We start from the raw sequence: 18,773 nt of genomic DNA, 5'->3' as shown, positions 1-18,773 counted from the left end.
GAACCCGTGGGGTCTACACACTTAAGGTTTGATGACGCTAGGGTTATAAGGAAGGTTTGTATGTGATTACCGAATGTTGTTCGGAGTCCCGGATGAGACCCCGGACGACACGAGGAGTTCTGGAATGGTCCGGAGACGAAGATTCATATATGGGAAGTCCTTATTCGGTCACCGGAAGTGTTCGGGGGTATATCTGTATTGTACCGGGACCACCGAAAGGGTTCCGGGGGTCCACCTTCCCCGGAGGGCCCTATGGGCTGAATATAGAGGGGAACCAGCCCCTAGGTGGGCTGGGCGCTAAACCCCCCCTGGGCCCATGCACCTAGGGTTGGGGGAAACCCTGGAGGGGGCGCCCCCCTTGGCTTGGGGGGCAAGCCTCCCCCTTTGGCCGCCGCCCCCCTCTAGATCCATCTGGAGGGGCCGGCCCCCTCTCCCTTGCCCCTATAAATAGAGGGCTGAGGGGAGGGCTGCAACACACATCCAAGGCACAACCCCTCCCCTCCCCAACACCTCTCCTCCTTCGCGTGTGCTTTGCGAAGCCCTGCCGGAGAACTGTCACTCCACCACCACCACGTCGTCGTGCTGCTGTTGGAGCCTTCTTCCTCAACCTCTCCCTCCTCCTTACTGGATCAAGGCGCGGGAGACGTCACCGGGCTGCACGTGTGTTGAACGCGGAGGTGCCGTTGTTTGGCGCTAGGATCGGAATCTACCGCGATCTGAATCGCTACGAGTACGACTCCCTCATCCGCGTTCTTGCAACGCTTCCGTCTCGCGATCTTCAACGGTATGAAGATGCACTCTCCTCTCTCTCGTTGCTAGTTACTCCATAGATTGATCTTGGTGATGCGTAGAAATTTTTTAATTTCTGCTACGATCCCCAACAGTCGTGAGGGGTTGCATGAAGATCAGCGCCAAAACTCAGCCACCCACGATCAAACAACGCAGCTCAGACTCTGATGTAGAGCTACAAAGGACGAAATCAGGCACGGGTGGCGCCATAGAAGATCGCCGGACGGGCCACCTACAGCCAGTCATCATACACCACAGGGCCCCGCCGCCGCAATTTCGACTTCACAGCAACAGACAAACCGAGGCAAACTCGTGGACACACTAGAGAAGAGCTGACTACCTCAACCATTGCCGCGTCGCCGGCACATTGCCCCCACCATCATTGTTGCCACAAAAGCCTGGACATCACAACCCACTGTCATCCAACGGCCCCGCTAGCCGATGCAGAGCTCCCAAGATGAAGCCCCTAAGAGGGAATACGACACTGAGGCGCCGCCATCGTCCGGTCACAGGTCAAGGGCTTCCCCTGGAGAGGCCGAGATGGCCGGATCCATGCGGGAGGGGTGCGACAGCAAAGCAACGATGCCTCCAAGAAGGTAAACGGTGGCCATAGCCGCCGCCATCGTTGATCACGACACAAAGTCGAGATAGAGTCTGCACCCAAGCTCCCACACCACCTCAGTCGCACATCATCCCGCACCGGCATCGGCAAGCCCACCAACCAGCACCACCATCGGAGCTGCCCATCAACGAAGAAGAAGCACCAAGATCCGCCGCACCGGAGTCCAAATTAGATACAAATAGAAGTGGTCAGACGTTGTGGCATGGTTACGATGATTTTTTTACTGCAAGGCATGTTTGGGCTTGCTCACCATCCATTATTGTGCAATATGGAGTATGAACGATTGCGTCTATTATTGTGTTTAAAAAAGTAATAGATAAACAAAATCCCGCTCAAAAAAGTAAATAAACAAGATTGTACCATTACACGTAGGAAAAACAAGGTTAGAGTTCAACTTGTACAAACTTTTGCATAGATATACAGCAGTTGCAAACTTTCTTGCATCGGCAACAGCCTAAGAGATACTCAAATCTGTAATCACGCGGACCAGAACATTTGCGAGAGGAGGCGTCGGCTGTAGCCTGTTCTTCTTTCTCGTTAAAAATCCTTACCTTCTTCACGATCATGTGTTGGGGAAACTCAGTGTCAGTAGAGGGCGGGTCTTCCATGTACGTCGTGACGTCGACGTCGAGCTCCACCGCGCCCGAGCGCCAGTCCGACGCCATGCGGTCGCGGAGGCGCTGCGACAGCCCCACCCCGGCTCCCCGGGCCGCCACCTCCACGTCCTTGGCCCACCGCCTCTTGGCGCAGTCCCGCGGGTCCACGCGCGCCCAGCCGAGCGCGACGCCGGAGTACATGACGGCCACGTCCGCGCGGTGGACGCAGGTGCCGTTCAGACGGAGCGTGATGTTGAAAGCCGGCGAGACCACGCGGCCGGCGGCGCCAGGGTCGATGCCGTCGTAGCCCGTGAGGTGGACGGAGACGACGGAGGGGATTCGACGGTCCATGACCGTGGACAATGCTACCATCAACAAGACAGAAATCAGTGCAGATACTAGGAGCGTGACGAAAGACGACTCCTCGCTGCGACGGTAGGGTTTGGCGGCCGCCCCAGCTTCTAGATCGTCGCTGACTTGACCCATATGCCCCAGCTTCTAGATAGTCAAGACAACTCCCTGGAACAACAAGTAGACATGGGAGAAAGAGGACACGGAATTTGAGAAGGAAAAAAACGAGGCCTTTTCTTGTTCGAACTTATAAGGAGAGTCCTTATCCTTCTCCAAAGTTCAGATTCTAAACTGTCTTGGATTCTAATATCGTTCAGATTCTAACAAGGACCCTAAGTTCTGTATCTATATATATATGGATCGATTTCCTCTCTGAAATCTAGTCCACGAGGCAGGTATATATATCCAACAGTCGCACGCGAGCGATGCGATCAGAACTGGCTGCGGAAAACAAAGTCGGGGAAACCCGTCGTTAATTCGCTAGCTATTTCATCGATAGCGGCCGTCTTATCATCAAGCGCTAATATCCATGGGAGCCATCGACAAGGAATACGGCAATCTGGAGGAGCATCCATGCGTGGTGGCGTTCGCGGCGATTCTGTGCCTATTGCTCTTCGGCTTCACAATGCACGACATGAAACGGCCCGAATACTTGCCGGAGTTCTGGGTGAAACTGCCCGCCGTTGAGGGGCTCGAACGGGGCACCGGCGCGTCGCGGCCCCCCACCTTCAACATCACCCTCCGCGTCAACAACCGAGACAGCGAGCCCTGGCACTTCAAGGGGCCGGGCCGCGTCGTGGTGGCGTACGCGGGCGTGCCGCTCGCCCACGCTGACCTTGCCGAGTTCACCGTGCCGGGGGAGGTCATCAGCTCGGTGCCCATCGTCGCCACCAGCGAGGGGCTGGGGCTGCCCAACGAGCTGTACGACCGCATGCAGAGCCAGCGGCGGCGGAGAGAGCGCGTGAAGCTGGCGATGCACGTGACGCTGGATGGTGTGCGGCTGTGGTGCACGGCCAACCACGGGGGCCGTTTGTCTGCCCGATTCTCTATGGCCCCACCTTTGACCGCACGGATCCCAGACAGATGATGTTCCCAATTATTTGATCTCCCCTCTAAGAACAAAGATCAAACTAGCTGGTGTGTAGTAAATTTCGTGGAAAACTTTTGGAGTAGTAGTATCAAATATGGCAATTTGTACTTTAAAATAAATTATATATCTTTTTACCGAAAAACTTCTGACCTATTTCTTTTCAATCATGCAGTACAATGAAAACCAGAAATAATAAAAATTACATCCAAATCTGTAGACAACCTAGCAACGACTACCTAGGCAAAACTTGTTGTAGTAGAGAGTCAGGAAGTCATTTTGCTAAGACCCCATAGGACTATCATGCCAGGACATCAACTGCCGCCGTTGAAGAGTAGCGTATATCAAAAGAATCCAACTTGAAAATACACGAACGTAGATGAACTACGACCAGATCCGAGCAAATCCACTAAGTACAGATCCATCAAAGACACACCTCCACACATCCACCGACGATGCTAGACGCACCATCAAAACGGGGGCTAGGCGAAGAGAACCTTATTCCATCTTAAGTTTTCTATATGCGAGATTTCAATTCATTCAAAAATCGAAGTGTTATTTAAGAAAGAATCCCTTTTTTAGGGAAGGTCATCATGGCTAGTTCTATTACTTAGAAGGAACTACATCGTCCACAAGGGTTGTCTGACTAGCTAAAAGAAATCTTATTACAAAAACTAAAATTGGCTAGCACAAGCGCCCCCTTGTTACTAGAACCAAAACAATGTTTGAAGACAACGTTTCCAATTGAAGACACAACATCCACGGACTCCACGAATATTGCCGCTGATGCATCCCACTATCTGAATTGGCTAATTTTTTTTAAATAATACATTTTTTTAAATTACAGAAATATTACGCGGGAAAAAGAAATTTCAAAAATAATACACCGTCGGCCCGCTGCAGGCCGATCGGCTAGCAGCAGGCCTAATCGGCCCACAGAAGGCCGATCGGCTAGCAGCAGGCCGACTGCAGGCCCGGCTGGCACGCGGCGGCCTGTGGTTGGTCGGGCCACGTCGCGCGAGGGGGAGGCAGTGGGCTGTCGGCTTGTGCGCCCCTGTCGGCCTACCGCCCGCCGATCGGCCAGCTGTTGGCCGACAGGGGGCTGCCACCTGACACGCTGGCCGGCCCGGCCTTATCCTCTCCTTCCTTTCTCTCCTTCCTCCATTCTTCTTCTCACGTTGCTCCTTTCTTCTGTGTTCTTCCTTCTCCTCTCTCTACAGAAAAATGGCACCCATTTGTGCACCTAAATGAGCAACATTTTCGCGATTTTGGCACCGTGAATGGGTTCAACTCATTTAGGGCAGCCAAAAGAGGTGTCGATCTACTGACGGGGTAGCTCGTGGTGGTCGTGGTGAGCATTTTGGTGGAGGTGATGGTGGTGAAGTTGGGGCAGTGTGGTGGTGGTGAAGTTGGGGCAGTGTGGTCGAGGTGAAGCTGTTGTTCGTCGTTCTTCGTTGGAGCCGGAGCACCGGCAGTTTTTCGTTCGTCGTTCGTCGTTCGTCATTCGTCGTTCTTCGTTCGCACGCACGCTTCAAGGGTATATTTCAGCCCACATTTTTTTTGTAGGTGCTCCGGTAGTATACGTAAATATTGTCTTTTGCCCCGGTAGTATAAGTAAATATTTGTGTGCGATTATTGTTATTTGACCCGGTAGTATACGTAAATATTTTTATTTGGCCCGGTAGTATACGTAAATATTGTTATTTGCCCCGGTAGTATACGTAAATATTATTCGTTTGCACACACGCTTCGTTCGATGTGAAATTAAATTTGTGTGCGATTATTGTTATTTGCCCCGGTAGTATACGTAAATATTTGTAGTTGCTACGGCAAATTTTCGTAATATAGTTTTAGGTGTGTGAATTGTATTAGTTGTTAGTGGGGATAATAAGTTGTTGCTTAATAGTTGACACGTACACAGGTGCGTGATAAGAAGTTGGAAACATGAATAAAAAGTTCGAAAGAAGAGACAATTTTTTTTAAAATTGATTAAAATTAAAAATACATCAACATGGGCCATATAATTCAAATAAACTGAATTATCATATTTGTCGGTTATATTATTATTATTATTTGAGGCCTATTTATTATTAGTAAACATGGGCCTATTTATTATATTATTATTAAAACAAGAGTCAAGCAACTCATCACAATCGTCCACATAGATTAAATTACATTGATCGTGAAATTTACTATGGTCCTGGTAATATATAGACATGTCTAATACTTGTATTTCGTTGTTGAAAAAAAATAGGTGAGTCGAGATGTCCGATGTAGTGAAGTTGAGATTTTACTATGGTCCTGGTACTGTCCAAACAAATGAGTTGGGATCAGATCTGGGTGAATTTACTCACATAGAGGTGGCAATCAGCACACCACAAACATGGTCTGTTAGTCAGTTGAAAGAATGGATTGCGACAAGTTTAGGTCTTGATACTGAAACACACACCGTCGGTGTTCATGCATTGTGGACACGGTCAAGTTCAAAAATTTACTTTTATTTGAGGCCAATAGAGGGAGACTCCGATTGGGTGCGGTGGTTACAAGGTTGTGAACGAAGGGGATGCAATCCTGTTGCTTTAGTGCTTCCCGTCGTGAAGGAGGTCACTGCACATGAAGGCGAGGGTGGCTACGAAGGACAGAGCAGTCAGGTAGAAGGAGGAAATGCTTATGGTTACGAACAAGGACAGAGCAGTCAGGTAGAAGGAGGAAATGCTTATGGTTATGAACCAGGGCAGAGTAGTCAGGTAGAAGGAGGAAATGCCGATGGTGATTACAATGGCGAGGTGGACGCTGACGAGGTAGATGGGCACATGCAGAACCAGATGGAAGAAGAAGACACCGATGTTGAAAGGGGTCATGCCGATGATTCTGACGAGTCAGATGAAGAAGAAAATGCAGAGGAGGTCCCGAATCCTGCATGGTGGAATCATGACTTCTCATCTGCAATGACCGTGAATGATGGACATGATTCAGCCTGGCAATATCACCAGAACAATATTGCGACGGGTGCTATGTATCCGAACAAGCAAGCCCTGAAGGATGCAATAATTAATTGGGCAATGTCCACGCAAAGGGTTTTCAAAACTGAGGTGTCCAGTCAGAAATTCCTGACAATGGTATGCAAGAACGCAGATTGTCCCGCAAGGGTGCACGGCTTTCTCCCTAAGTATGGCACAAGTTGGGTGATAAGTGACTTAGTTAATCACACTTGTCTTATTCCCAGCATCCCTCAAGATCATGCCAACCTTTCATCCACGCTTATTGCTCGATTGTTTTACGATGAGATAGTGCAAGGCAAAGCTATGGAAGTGAAGGCAGTCCAGACAAAAGTCTTCGCGAGGTTGAAGTACAAAATTTCTTATAGCAAGGCTTGGAGGGCTAAGCATGCAGCGCTTGAGAGGAGATTTGGTTCTTATTTTGATGCATATGACTCTGTTGTCCACCTCCTCCACACCCTGCAGCAGCGGAATCCAGGCACCTATATCGATATCCAAGACATGTTGATGCCAGAGTTCCCAACTGTGAGGGTGTTGCATCGTCTCTTCTTCTCTTTCGGTGTATGCATCGAAGCTTTCAGGCATTGCCGACCGGTGATATGTGTTGACGGTACTTTTCTCATAGGCAAGTACAAGGGTCAGATCCTGACAGCCATAGGTCAAGACGGCCAAAATCAAGTCGTCCCACTGGCATTTGCTTTTGTGGAGAGTGAGAACATTGAAAGTTGGACATGGTTCTTCAGGCAGTTGAAAATATCAGTTGTGAAGGAGAAGCCCAATGTGTGCATCCTTCATGAGAGGCATGCAGGTATACTCAGTGCGATAAGGACACTAACAAACCTAGGCCCTGAGGAACAAGTTCCATGGCAGGACTTGCAGAGCCGTTGGTGCATGCGCCATCTCGGGGCTAATTTCTTCTCGCAGTTTAGAAATAAGAACCTGATGAATCTGTTCAAAAAACTCTGCAAGCAGAACCAGTTATGGAAGTACAATTTGATACGCGACAGACTTAATGTGTGCACGCAGAGACACGTGAGGGACAGGAAAGCTGCAAGAGATGCAGCGGTGAGGGCACATGTTGAAGCAGTAGCTGCACAGTTGGCAACAGGAACAGCGGCCGTGGAGGAGGAGGCTGTTGGGCTATGTGACCTGCCAGGCTTTGACCCACCTGGTACTAGGAAAAGGCTCGGGAGGTCCATTAAAACCTTCGAGCAGTGGATAGAGCATGAGCCTCTGGAGAGGTGGTCTTTGCTACATGACACACATGGAGCAAGGTACGGTGTCATGACAACGAACCTCGCGGAAACATACAACTTTGTCCTCAGAGGAAACCGGGCATTGCCACTTACAGCCATCGTTGAGGGTATTTTCTATGGCACCGTCAAGTATTTCAGAGACAGACGTCAAATAGCAGAGCAGCATATCTTGAACAACCCAAATACACGGTACTGTGAAAGAGTCACGAAGTACATGGACAACAAGATGCAAAAAGCTAGGTCACACACTGTAGTCGCCATCGGTAATCAAGAAAGAAGGTTTGAGGTCCGCTTAGCCAACAACAAATTCGGATGTGCAAATGAGTTGAGGACGCATGAGGTGAAAATTGGCAATGAAGCCTGGCCAACGTGTGAGTGCACATGCAATAAACCGAAATTGCTTCACCTACCTTGCTCACATGTACTTGCTACTTGCGGGCAGCTTGGAATGGACGCAATATCGTTTGTGTCTCCATATTTTCTGAAAGAGGCTGTCCTCAATACCTGGACAGGTGAGCCGATGGGTTTTCGATCAATGGGTAATTTCAACAGCGTCAACCCCGCCGAAAGGCGTTACATTCCAAACCCAGAGCATATGCGTACAAGTAGAGGCAGACGGCAGTGTCAGCGCATCCGAAATGATATGGATGAATCTGAAGCAGGAGGTCCGACTAGGCAATGCATTCTATGCAATGAATTTGGCCATAGGGACACTAATTGTCCCACTTTCGTCACTGGGCGTGGACGAGGCAACCGGGGAAGAAGAGGAGGTAGAGGCAGTAGAGGAGTAAGGGCGAGAGGAAGAAGCTAAGCTAGCACTAGTTTCTTCTGAATTTGTATTAAGTGTGGTGTGGCACTATGTTCTGAATTTGTATTAAGTGTGGCACTATGTTCTGAATTTTTATTAAGTGTGGCACTATGTTCTGAATTTGTAATAAGTGTGACACTATGTTCTGAATTTTTATTAAGTGTGGCACTATGTTCTGAATTTTTATTAAGTGTGGCACTATGTTCTGAATTTTTATTAAGTGTGGCACTATGTTCTGAATTTTTATTAAGTGTGACACTATGTTCTGAATTTTGTATGTGCAGGAATGTCGGGATTGTGGTTGCTGAATGGGGACATTGATAGGGGTCATCGTGCTGCGATATGGTATGAGCGCAAGCTTGAGCCTCTGGTCACTCGCACTCCTAAGGAAAACTGGAAGATACACTCAGGATGGCTTCAGCGGTACGTGCTTTATTAATTTGCACACTGACATGCATATTAATGGTTGAAATGGGAGACACTAACTGAAAAGTTCTCTGATGAAGGTTGAAATGGGCCGGCCTTTTACCTTTCGCGCGTCTGGTTGAGTCTATCCCGGGTGAGAAACGCCTCGCCATCGATGGGTCTTTGCTGAGCTGCTTAGTGGACCGTTGGAGGCCAGAGACCCACTCGTTTCACTTCAGATGGGGAGAGATGGCTCCTACTCTGGAGGATGTGTCACTTTTGCTCGGACTACCGTTGGCAGGTCATGCCGTAGGACCATTGGACGCACCGGCTGGTTGGGAGCGAGCTCTTACAGAACGTTTTCATGGTGTTTTTCCGGATGCTCCGGATCCGGTATGGGAGCATCACGGACCTAAGTATGAGTGGTTGCTAAATTTCCGGGTAATTTCCCCTACCTATTATCTTCAAGTGATCGTGCATAAAGTTTTACAGAAAATAATTGCGGCTTACTAAAACTTTCTCTTCGCTTAATGCAGATCCAGAACTTCCGGGCGCCGTTGACTGCGGAACAGATCACTCGGAGGCTGGAGGCCTACTTACTGTGGCTTTTCGGCAAGGTGATGTTCACGGAGAACCATGTCACCACTATTAGCGCCCTCTACATCCCTATGGCACTCGAGATAGCGAGCGCTTAGACGGTGGATCAGATCAGACAGAGGAGTTGGGGTTCGGCGGTCTTAGCGGCTACATACCGAGGTATGTGCAACGGTTGCCAGCTTACATCGAGAAAGCCAGCCCTTCTTGGATGCCCTCTATTCCTACAGCTGTGGTCGTGGGAGAGGTTCTCTATAGGGCGACCAGATGTACGTGTTCATGAGCCTATAGACGCCATGTTTGATGTTGACGGCATCGACATGCCTACTTTCGGTCTGTGTTGGACTCGTCGCGAGGTATGCACCGTGTTGTAGTTTAATGCAACTTTTTCTGCACAAGAGATAGTTCGATGCTAGCGGCTACTAACTTTTCTTCTCTGCAGAGACGCTTTGCTAGTGATCAGACCAGGAAGGTATACACAGCATTGAACGAGCAGTTCGATGCATACACCGGGGTCATCTGGCAGCCCTACACGGAAGCAGCCATACAAGCGAGATACCCTGCTGGTTTGTCTGTGCTATGCACAAGGGACCGAGATTACTGGATGACAAAATCTAAGATCATCTTCGATGTCTTCGTCGAGGAGATGGCACAATAGAGGGTTATGAGGCAATTTGGTCTTCTGCAATTGGAGCTACCTCCCCCTATAGAGAACCCGGTGCCAGCACACATCCACAGGTATTAACCAGTTTTTCAATGTTGCATTATCTTTCATAGTACTCCATTCGAAGCTTTAGGTAATTTTTGAACACACACCACAATTTTAGGACGACAAGGAAGGGCATGAACAGGACAACTGCTGACTGGCTAGTTAGACTAGAGCCGTATGTTATAGAATGGGAGACAGCAAACACAAATCTATGGCACGAGAATCACAATTTCGATCTCGATGAATTCAATCTCTATTTGCGGCGCTACATGACTGGAACACGGTTACGCATTGTTGAGTACTCCCACCCAGAGGAGATACCGGATCCTACTCCGTCGGATATGTACCCGAGCTATGATACTTCCGGCTCTAGGCAGTACGCGGTAAGATATATTTTCTTTACGTAATGTTGTCACATACTTTGACGTGCAAGAGACAGACATTATTAATCGTCATGGAAATTTGCAGGCTACCTTGACACGCGAACTCTACGACGACGTGACCACCTTTGGACGATCACTATCGTCTGGACCTCTTCTTCATCATCGTCCAGTGGTACAGCCCTTCTTGGAAAGAATTCAGAATAAGATACGGACTGTGTACGAGGCTATCACGTGCACCCGGAGAACCGATGTTGTTCAGCACCAGCAGGAGCAGCCGCGTCACTCCATGCACCGACATCAACCACGTCCACGTCTAGCACAGCAGCCGACAACCAGGCCACCCCATCCTGACCAACCTGGCAGTTCTACATGGCACCCGCAGCACTATGGTCCCACGTCGAGCTTCGTGTTTTCTCCACAGCCACAGCAACACGGTCCCTCGTCGAGCTTCGTGTTATCTCCACAGCCACAGCAGCACGGTCCCTCGTCCAGTTTCGTGTTTCAGCCAGAGCAGACGTCACACCCAGCAGGTATGTGTCTTCATATTTATTGTTTTCAATATTAATTGACGCGACCTCATTCTTCATGATGAAACGTTCCATCGCGTAGGAGCCTATGGATATCAGGCGTCTATGTCGGCATCACATGATACGTGGGGGAGTGATCAACATCCCGAGGACAACATACAGGCTCAGATGTCGCAGCACACCCAGTGGATGAACATGTTTTCGACTCCTCCACCAGGCCCCACACAGGATACACAGCATGACCAGGGAGAGTCTGAGATTCCTCCTCGTCACATTAGGGCACCCGACAGGTTGGGATGGTCCCCGATTCCAGATCCGCCTCCCCGCCAGGCCAGACGTCGTCACTGACGCTTCTATCTATCAGTAGAGACATTACCATCTATTTCTGTGTAAGACCTATGTCTATTCTATGTATGAGACAAATGACTATGTACTTATGTACGAGACATATGCCTACTCTATTTTAGTACTCTGTTATCGGAACTACAAGATCATATTTAGATAGAACATAATATTCATACAACGAGACATTGCAAACAATTAGATAGAACTACATCTAAATTAAATGGTACGTAACTGAACTCACAACATACAGCATAAAAACTACATGAAGTCATCATCGTCATATGTTCGCGCCAACTTTTTCCCACCATATGTTCGCGCCAACTTTTTCCCGCCACCCATTTCCCGCCACCCGTTTCCCTCCTCCCATTTCCCGCCCCGTTTCCCGCCACCCGTTTCCCGCCACCCGTTTCCCGCCAACCCTTTCCCGCCATACCGCAGCCGTTCTTTCCCGCCATTTTCTCCTCTCTACCTCTAAAACCCCCTTCAGACGGAGCTGGATAAGTATTGCAGTGTGCTGCTGGTGAAGTTGGGGCACTGTGGTGGAGGTGAAGCTGTTGTTCGTCGTTCTTCGTTGGAGCCGGAGCACCGGCAGTTTGGTGGCCGCCGTTCGTCGTTCTTCCTTCACACGCACGCTTCAAGGGTATATTTCAGCCCACATTTTATTTTTCGTAGGTGCTCCGGTAGTATTTGTTAATATATTTAGATGTCAACTAATTAGTGGGGATATTAAGGGGTAGGTTAGGTACTCAATGCGATTTGTGTGTTGCAGATGGCTGAGGGTACTCAGTGGGTGCTTAGCCCTATTGTTCATGTCCAAGGCTTTTCTCCAAGTGTTGTGCAAGTTAATGAAGTGGGCCTCACTTTTGATTGGTTGAAGACTAAATTCATGTTGAAGCAAGGGTTGAAGGAAGACGATTTTGTGTACTACGTCAGCAGGAAGCAGTCAGATGGCCCTGGGGAAAGAAAATTGATTGACATAACTGATGATGGCAAGATTCAAGAAATGCTGAGCGAATGGGAATGGAAAAGGGTTGTTGAGTTGCATTGCTACAGGAAACCGAGTTATATGTGATGAATTTGTCATTCGAGATCCGCCTCCCCGGCAGGCCAGACGTCGTCATTGACGCTCCTATCTATCAGTAGAGACATTACCATCTATTTCCGTGTGAGACTTATGTCTATTCTATGTATGAGACAAATGACTATGTACTTATGTACGAGACATATGCCTACTCTATTTTAGTACTCTGTTATCGGAACTACAAGATCATATTTAGATAGAACATAATATTCATACAACGAGACATTACAAACAACTAGATAGAACTACATCTAAATTAAATGGCACGTAACTGAACTCACAACATACAACATAAAAACTACATGAAGTCATCATCGTCATCCTCGATCGATGCAGAACTCTTGCCCTTCGACGATGAAGAACTCTTGCCCTTCGACGATGCACAAACCTTGCCCTTCGATGATGAAGAACTCTTGCCCTTCGACGATGCAGAAACCTTGCCCTTCGATGATGAAGAACTCTTGCTCTTCGACGATGCAGAACCCGGAAGCGGCGGCATGAAGATATCATCTTCGTCCTCGCTCTCCTCAGTCCATAAACATGGATTATTTGCTGCAATCCTTCTAAAAGTTTCACTCTTCGGCACCACTACCTTCTTCCACCTGTCATGCAACCTAAGAAGTTCTTTACGTACCTCCTCATAGGTCCTTTCAGGCCACCAGACCTACGTAATTGGTGAGCCAACTCATTCATTATGGTGTCACTACCGGTGAGTTCGTCCCATGGAACTATCCTATTATCCATCCTGAAATCGGTAGCTAGCCTCAGAAGAGTCCTGCTCATCCCAGGGTGAAAACTACGATCGAAAGGATAATGGGACATCTCAACTACACTACACTGCAATGCTTATCCACCTCTGTCTGAAGGGGGTTTTATAGGCAGAGAGGAGAAAATGGCGGGAAAGAACGACTGCGGTATGGCGGGAAAGGTTGGCGGGAAATGGGAGGAGGGAAACGGGTGGCGGGAATCGGGTGGCGGGAAAGGGTTGGCGGGAAATGGGTGGCGGGAAATGGGTGGCGGGAAAGGGTTGGCGGGAAATGGGTGGTGGGAAAAGCGCAGTTTGGAAATGTCGATAACTTTCAAAACAAATGTTCATCACAATGGAAAAAGGTTCCCGCCTTTCAAAAAATGCATGCAATTTTTTTGGAAAATATGAAAAGAATGTTAAACAATGTTTGCATAATGTAAAAGAAATGGTTCGTGCCACTAAAAGAATGTACGTCACCTTTGCTCGAAATATTCTCGTCTTTCCAAAAAATATCCATGACATTGTAAAAAATGGTACTCCCTTCATCCCATAATATAAGATGATATTACAATCAATATACTCACATATCACGTGGGTTAAAAAATGTTTAGATAGATCATGACATTTTAAGAAAATATTCGCGTGTTTCTAAAAAAAGTTTGTGAAAATTTCAGAAAAGCTATACAATTTTAAAAAATGTTGTGTGGTTTAAAAAAATGGTATTTCCGTTAAAAATGTATTTGAAGAAATGTTACCATGTATTCATAACGTGTTAAAATATATACTTTTAAAAAATATCATTATGTATTATTAAAAATAGGCATGCACCAGTCGGCCCACAGCAGGCCAACTGAGCATAGTCGGCCCACTGCAGGCCGACTGGACCCCGTCGGCCAACTGCAGGCCGACTGGGCTTCATCTGGTGGCCGACAGCCCAATCGGCCAGCAGCAAGCTGATGGGCCACCAGTCGGCCTGCTGTGGGCTGACTGGGCTCAGTCGGCCTGCAGTGGGCCGACGGTGTATTATTTTTGAAAATTCTTTTTTCAGCGTAATATTTCTGTAATTTAATAAAAAAGTATTATTTAAAAAAAATTAGATCTGAATTGACCATCACATAAATTCATAACATTCCGATTCCGCCTCTACTCGATATAACCCTAGGGAGTTTGCAAATACAAGCCCATCACGCATTGCCAAAGCTTCAGTAGTCAACACATCTGCCCCATGATCAATCACTAGTAGGAAAAGGGGCTTTTACCCCGGTTTGTAAGGGCCTTTTGTCCCGGTTTTTGAACCGGGACTAAAGGGTCGTTACTAAAGCCCTAACCCTTTAGTCCCGGTTCTTACACGAACCGGGACAGAAGGTCCTCCATGTGGCCGCTGCTGCCAGCAGGGCCTTTTGTCCCGGTTGGTGTCACCAACCGGGGCCAATAGGAATCCACGCGTCAGCAGCTGGCAGGAGCTGAGGTTTTTGTTTTTTTGAAAGGGGGTGGTTTAGGGGTTTTGGGGGGTTAATTTAGGTGTTTCATATATTGTGTTAGCTAGCTAATTAATAGAGAGAAGTGTCCTTTCTTATCTCCGTGCTTGGTCGACGCTACGTACTATATACGTATGGAGAGGACTAGACACGCTAGCTAGTAATCAAATGAAGGAAACAGAAGATCGTCATGAACATATGCATACAGAGAGAAGTGATATCGACCACCTCTCCTTCTCCGAGAGATTGGTCGAACAACAAGTTCTCGTATATCTATCCGACACTACCGGCTACATATATACAATAATTATCTTTTACAATAGAATCTCCTAATTAAATTGTAAGAACACAGGGTCCACATAGTATTCTCCATTTTCAGCGATCACATGGTCAAGGAAGAATGCCGCTAATTCCTCTTGAATTCCTCGCATACGATCTGGTGTTAGGAGTTCATCCCGCTTCCGAAACATCTAATTTGAAGAAGGGGGTCAATACATATATATATGAATAAATGAAACTCAACACAAATGATGGTAATAAAATAAAATTGTGAATATTATTGCTTACGCACTTCATATTGTTCTTCAGTGTAGCCCCGCTCACAGGTCGTGTAGCGGATGGACTCGCAAACGTAGTATCCACAGTAATTATTCCCGGGTTCCTGCCACAACCACTTTACAAGAAATAGAGGTCAATCAAACTGATAAGCAAGCATGCTAAATGGTATTGATGAAACTAGCGCTTGAATCACTAGGAGATGCGCGGAACATGCTACTATAGTACTTACTTTCGGGTGTTTAAATTGCAGCTTCTTCGGCAGTCCCGGAGCTTTTGTGGTGAATTTTCTCCAAACCCTGCCAGACAAAGAAAACAATTACTTGATATCAGGAAATGAACAAAGTTGCTGATATGGTGGATAATGATCGATTTAACTTCTCGAGCATTTGAGTCATGTTCGCATAGTCCTGGGGATCTTTTCGTCTCGAGTCTAAGACGGTTACTACTCCCTGCTCAAGCTTAATCTCTAGGAGAATATAGTGGAAGCTGCGCATGCATGCATAAGTCATCAATTACATTACCATAACCTGGACTAATAAGGGAAACCGAATATGCACAAGACAGTAACACTCACTTGAAGTTGTAAGGAAAGAGTATTATATCTTTGTTTTGATTTAATACCAACAATTGTAGCAAGTTGGCCTTGGCTTCTTTGGGATGTTTTTCAACCGTATATGCATCTATGAGATTTGTGTTAATGAACCCAATATCACAGATTTGTCTTTTCTTCAATTCGGCGATCTTCAATCTGCATAATATAGTGAGGGTAATTATAAATACATGCAATGAAAGAGTTGACCTATATAGAGAGACTTAATGACAGAAGTAGTACTACTTACAGACAGTAGCAAGTGATCGTTGTTTTATCGAGGGCCTTTTGATTGTAAAACTGGAAGAAATCCTCAAATGGAACATTCAGCAGTTCAATTCCAACGAGGTCATGCTCCGGTTTAACTCTCAGCGTCAAAGTACTCGTCCCATCAGACTCTCTGCAGGTTTTCATGTACCAATCATGTAATCTTCGCATCATCGTTGTTAGAGATCTTTCATCTTTGACGAGAGGATTCCCGTAATGGTATTTGTGTTCGTCCACCTCCATGATTTCATAATGTACATCGTCGGGCAGGTAATCTCCAAGATTGCTATAACCGGGCACCATCCTCGGATCATTAGCGACGATGTCTTTTGACACCTTGAGCGGGGGGCACGATTGGTTCGCTTGTTCGCCGAGCTGGGCAATTTTTTTCCCAGCTCGTCGTTCTTTTAACCTTTGATCACTGACAGTACTTCCCGACCGCTCCGCTTCGGCATATGTCTTTGCAAGAATGCGCTCATAGTTGCCTCTCGGCGGAGACTTTGGTGGTTTTGTCAGGGCAGCCAGTGTGCGCTTTGCTTTCACCGGATCTACCTTCTCCTCCGGAGGTGGATGTTTCTTTGCTTTCACCCCTTCAAAGAAGTTTGTCACTTCGGCTCGCATGATCTTCCTGGTTTCCTCCTCGGTCCTCTCGTATGGTAACTTCTCTGGAGTCTTCAGAGAAGGACCGAATCTGTATTGCCTCCCGCCTCTGGCAGCTGTACTGCTAGACGCCGGCAGAGCAGACGGAGCGGCTGCGGCTGTCTTCTTTCCTTGCTTACGAGGCGGAGGAGAAGGACTACGACGCGCCGGAGCAGCCGCAGCGGCGGTGGGTCTCTTCCGCCCTTGCTGACAAGGCGGAGAAGGAGGAGGCTGGCTGCTCTGGCGCGCCGGCGCAGGCGGAGAAGGAGGCGGAGTGCCGCCACGCGCCCGAGAAGGAGGCTGAGTGCCCTGATCACTCGCCGGAGGAGGATGCGGAGGAGGAGGCGGAGTGCCGCCACGCGCCGGAGAAGGAGGCTGAGTGCCCTGATCACTCGCCGGAGGAGGAGGCGGAGGAGGAGGCGGAGTGCCCTTACTCGCCGGAGCCGTCCAGTTCGGAAGCTTGATGAGCTCCTTTCGCCATAGGCATGGAGTCTTCAGAGCAGAACCCAGCCGAGTCTCCCCTTCACCGGTAGGGTGGTCAAGCTGGAGCTCCTCAAATCCCTCCGTTATTTCATCCACCATCACCCTAGCATATCCTTCTGGAATCGGCCGGCAGTGGTAGGTTGCGCCGGGTTCAGGAGGTAAAACAGAGCCAACAGCCGCCTTGACTTTGAAGTTCTGCCATTCCGCCATAAGGTGGCAATGTTGAGACTCCGTGATAGCATCCACGGGGTAGCTACCAGGAGCCGCATGCTCCAGCTGAAGCAGCTCGGTGGAAGCCACGCTGCTTCTCCGCTGAGATGGCGGTGTAGCTTCGGGGGCAGTTTCGGCATGTCGATTGCCGTCTCGTTCCTCTAGCGCTTGAACCCTTTCGTGCAGCTTCTGAATTTGGATCTGCTCCACTTTTTTCCTCCTCTCCTGGATTTTGTAACCGCCCGCGTCCGAAAAACCAGCCTTCCATGGAACGGAGCCTGGCGTGCCTCGTGTCCGTCCAGGGTGCTCAGGATTCCCGAGGGCCATTGTGAGCTCGTCGTTCTCTCTGTCTGGAACGAACGTCCCTTCCTGCGCTGCATCGATATATTGCTGAATCTTCTTGACTGGTATTCTCAAAAGCTCGTTCGTCCAAACGCACCTCCCTGATACAGGGTCCAAGGTTCCGCCAGCCCCGAAGAACCAAGTCCGGCAACGGTCTGTCCAGTTCATTGTCTGTGGTTCGATCCCTTTTTCAAGCAGATCATTCTCAGCCTTGGCCCACTTAGGTCGGGCTTTGAGGTAGCCACCTGACCCCGTGCGATGGTGAAGCTTCTTCTTCGCAGCATTCTTCTTGTTTGTCGCTCACATCTTCTTACTCTTTTCCGATGTCTTGTGGGCCACAAATGTGGGCCAGTGATCTCTGATCTTCTCATACCGGCCGATGAATTCTGGTGTCTCTTCTTTGTCGACAAACGTTTTCAGCTCATTCTTCCACCTCCTGAATAGGTCTGCCATCTTCTTAAGAGCATGAGACTTGATTAATTGCTCTTTAACTGGCTTCTCCGGATCCTCCTCTGGCGGTAGGGTGAAATTTGCCTTCAGCTCAGTCCAAAGACCATCTTTCTGCATATCATTGACATAAGACACCTTAGGGTCTTCCTTCTTAGGCTTATACCATTGGTGGATGCTGATCGGGATCTTGTCCCTAACTAGAACCCCACACTGAGCAGCAAATGCATCCTTTGTCCGGATGGGTTCAATCGGTTGGCCATCGCGCGCGATTGCTGTGATCTCAAACCTTTCATCCGAGCGCAACTTTCTCTTCGGGCCTCGTCTCTTTACCGCAGTTGTGCTCGATCCGGAGGGCTAGAAAAAAGAAGAAAGACGAGTGTTAATTAATATGTGTACATACCAAAACAATGAATGCATCAATTAGCTAGTCAGCACAGGCTTAACTAATATATTTACC

General features: G+C 48.2%; 1 long non-coding RNA gene across 1 annotated transcript; it reads left to right on the top strand.

Moving 5' to 3' along the window:
• The first annotated feature begins 10,200 nt into the window (after positions 1-10,200).
• Positions 10,201-10,902, top strand: LOC120975897 (uncharacterized). Its single transcript, XR_012181009.1, has 3 exons — positions 10,201-10,245; positions 10,335-10,599; positions 10,685-10,902. It is a non-coding gene; the product is annotated as an uncharacterized lncRNA (long non-coding RNA).
• The last annotated feature ends 7,871 nt before the right edge of the window (positions 10,903-18,773 follow it).

Source organism: Aegilops tauschii, chromosome 3, assembly GCF_002575655.3.
Source record: "Aegilops tauschii subsp. strangulata cultivar AL8/78 chromosome 3, Aet v6.0, whole genome shotgun sequence".
Taxonomy (NCBI): domain Eukaryota; kingdom Viridiplantae; phylum Streptophyta; class Magnoliopsida; order Poales; family Poaceae; genus Aegilops; species Aegilops tauschii.
The sequence above is the reverse complement of the archived record's forward strand: the minus strand, read 5'-3'. Positions and strand labels throughout refer to the sequence as shown.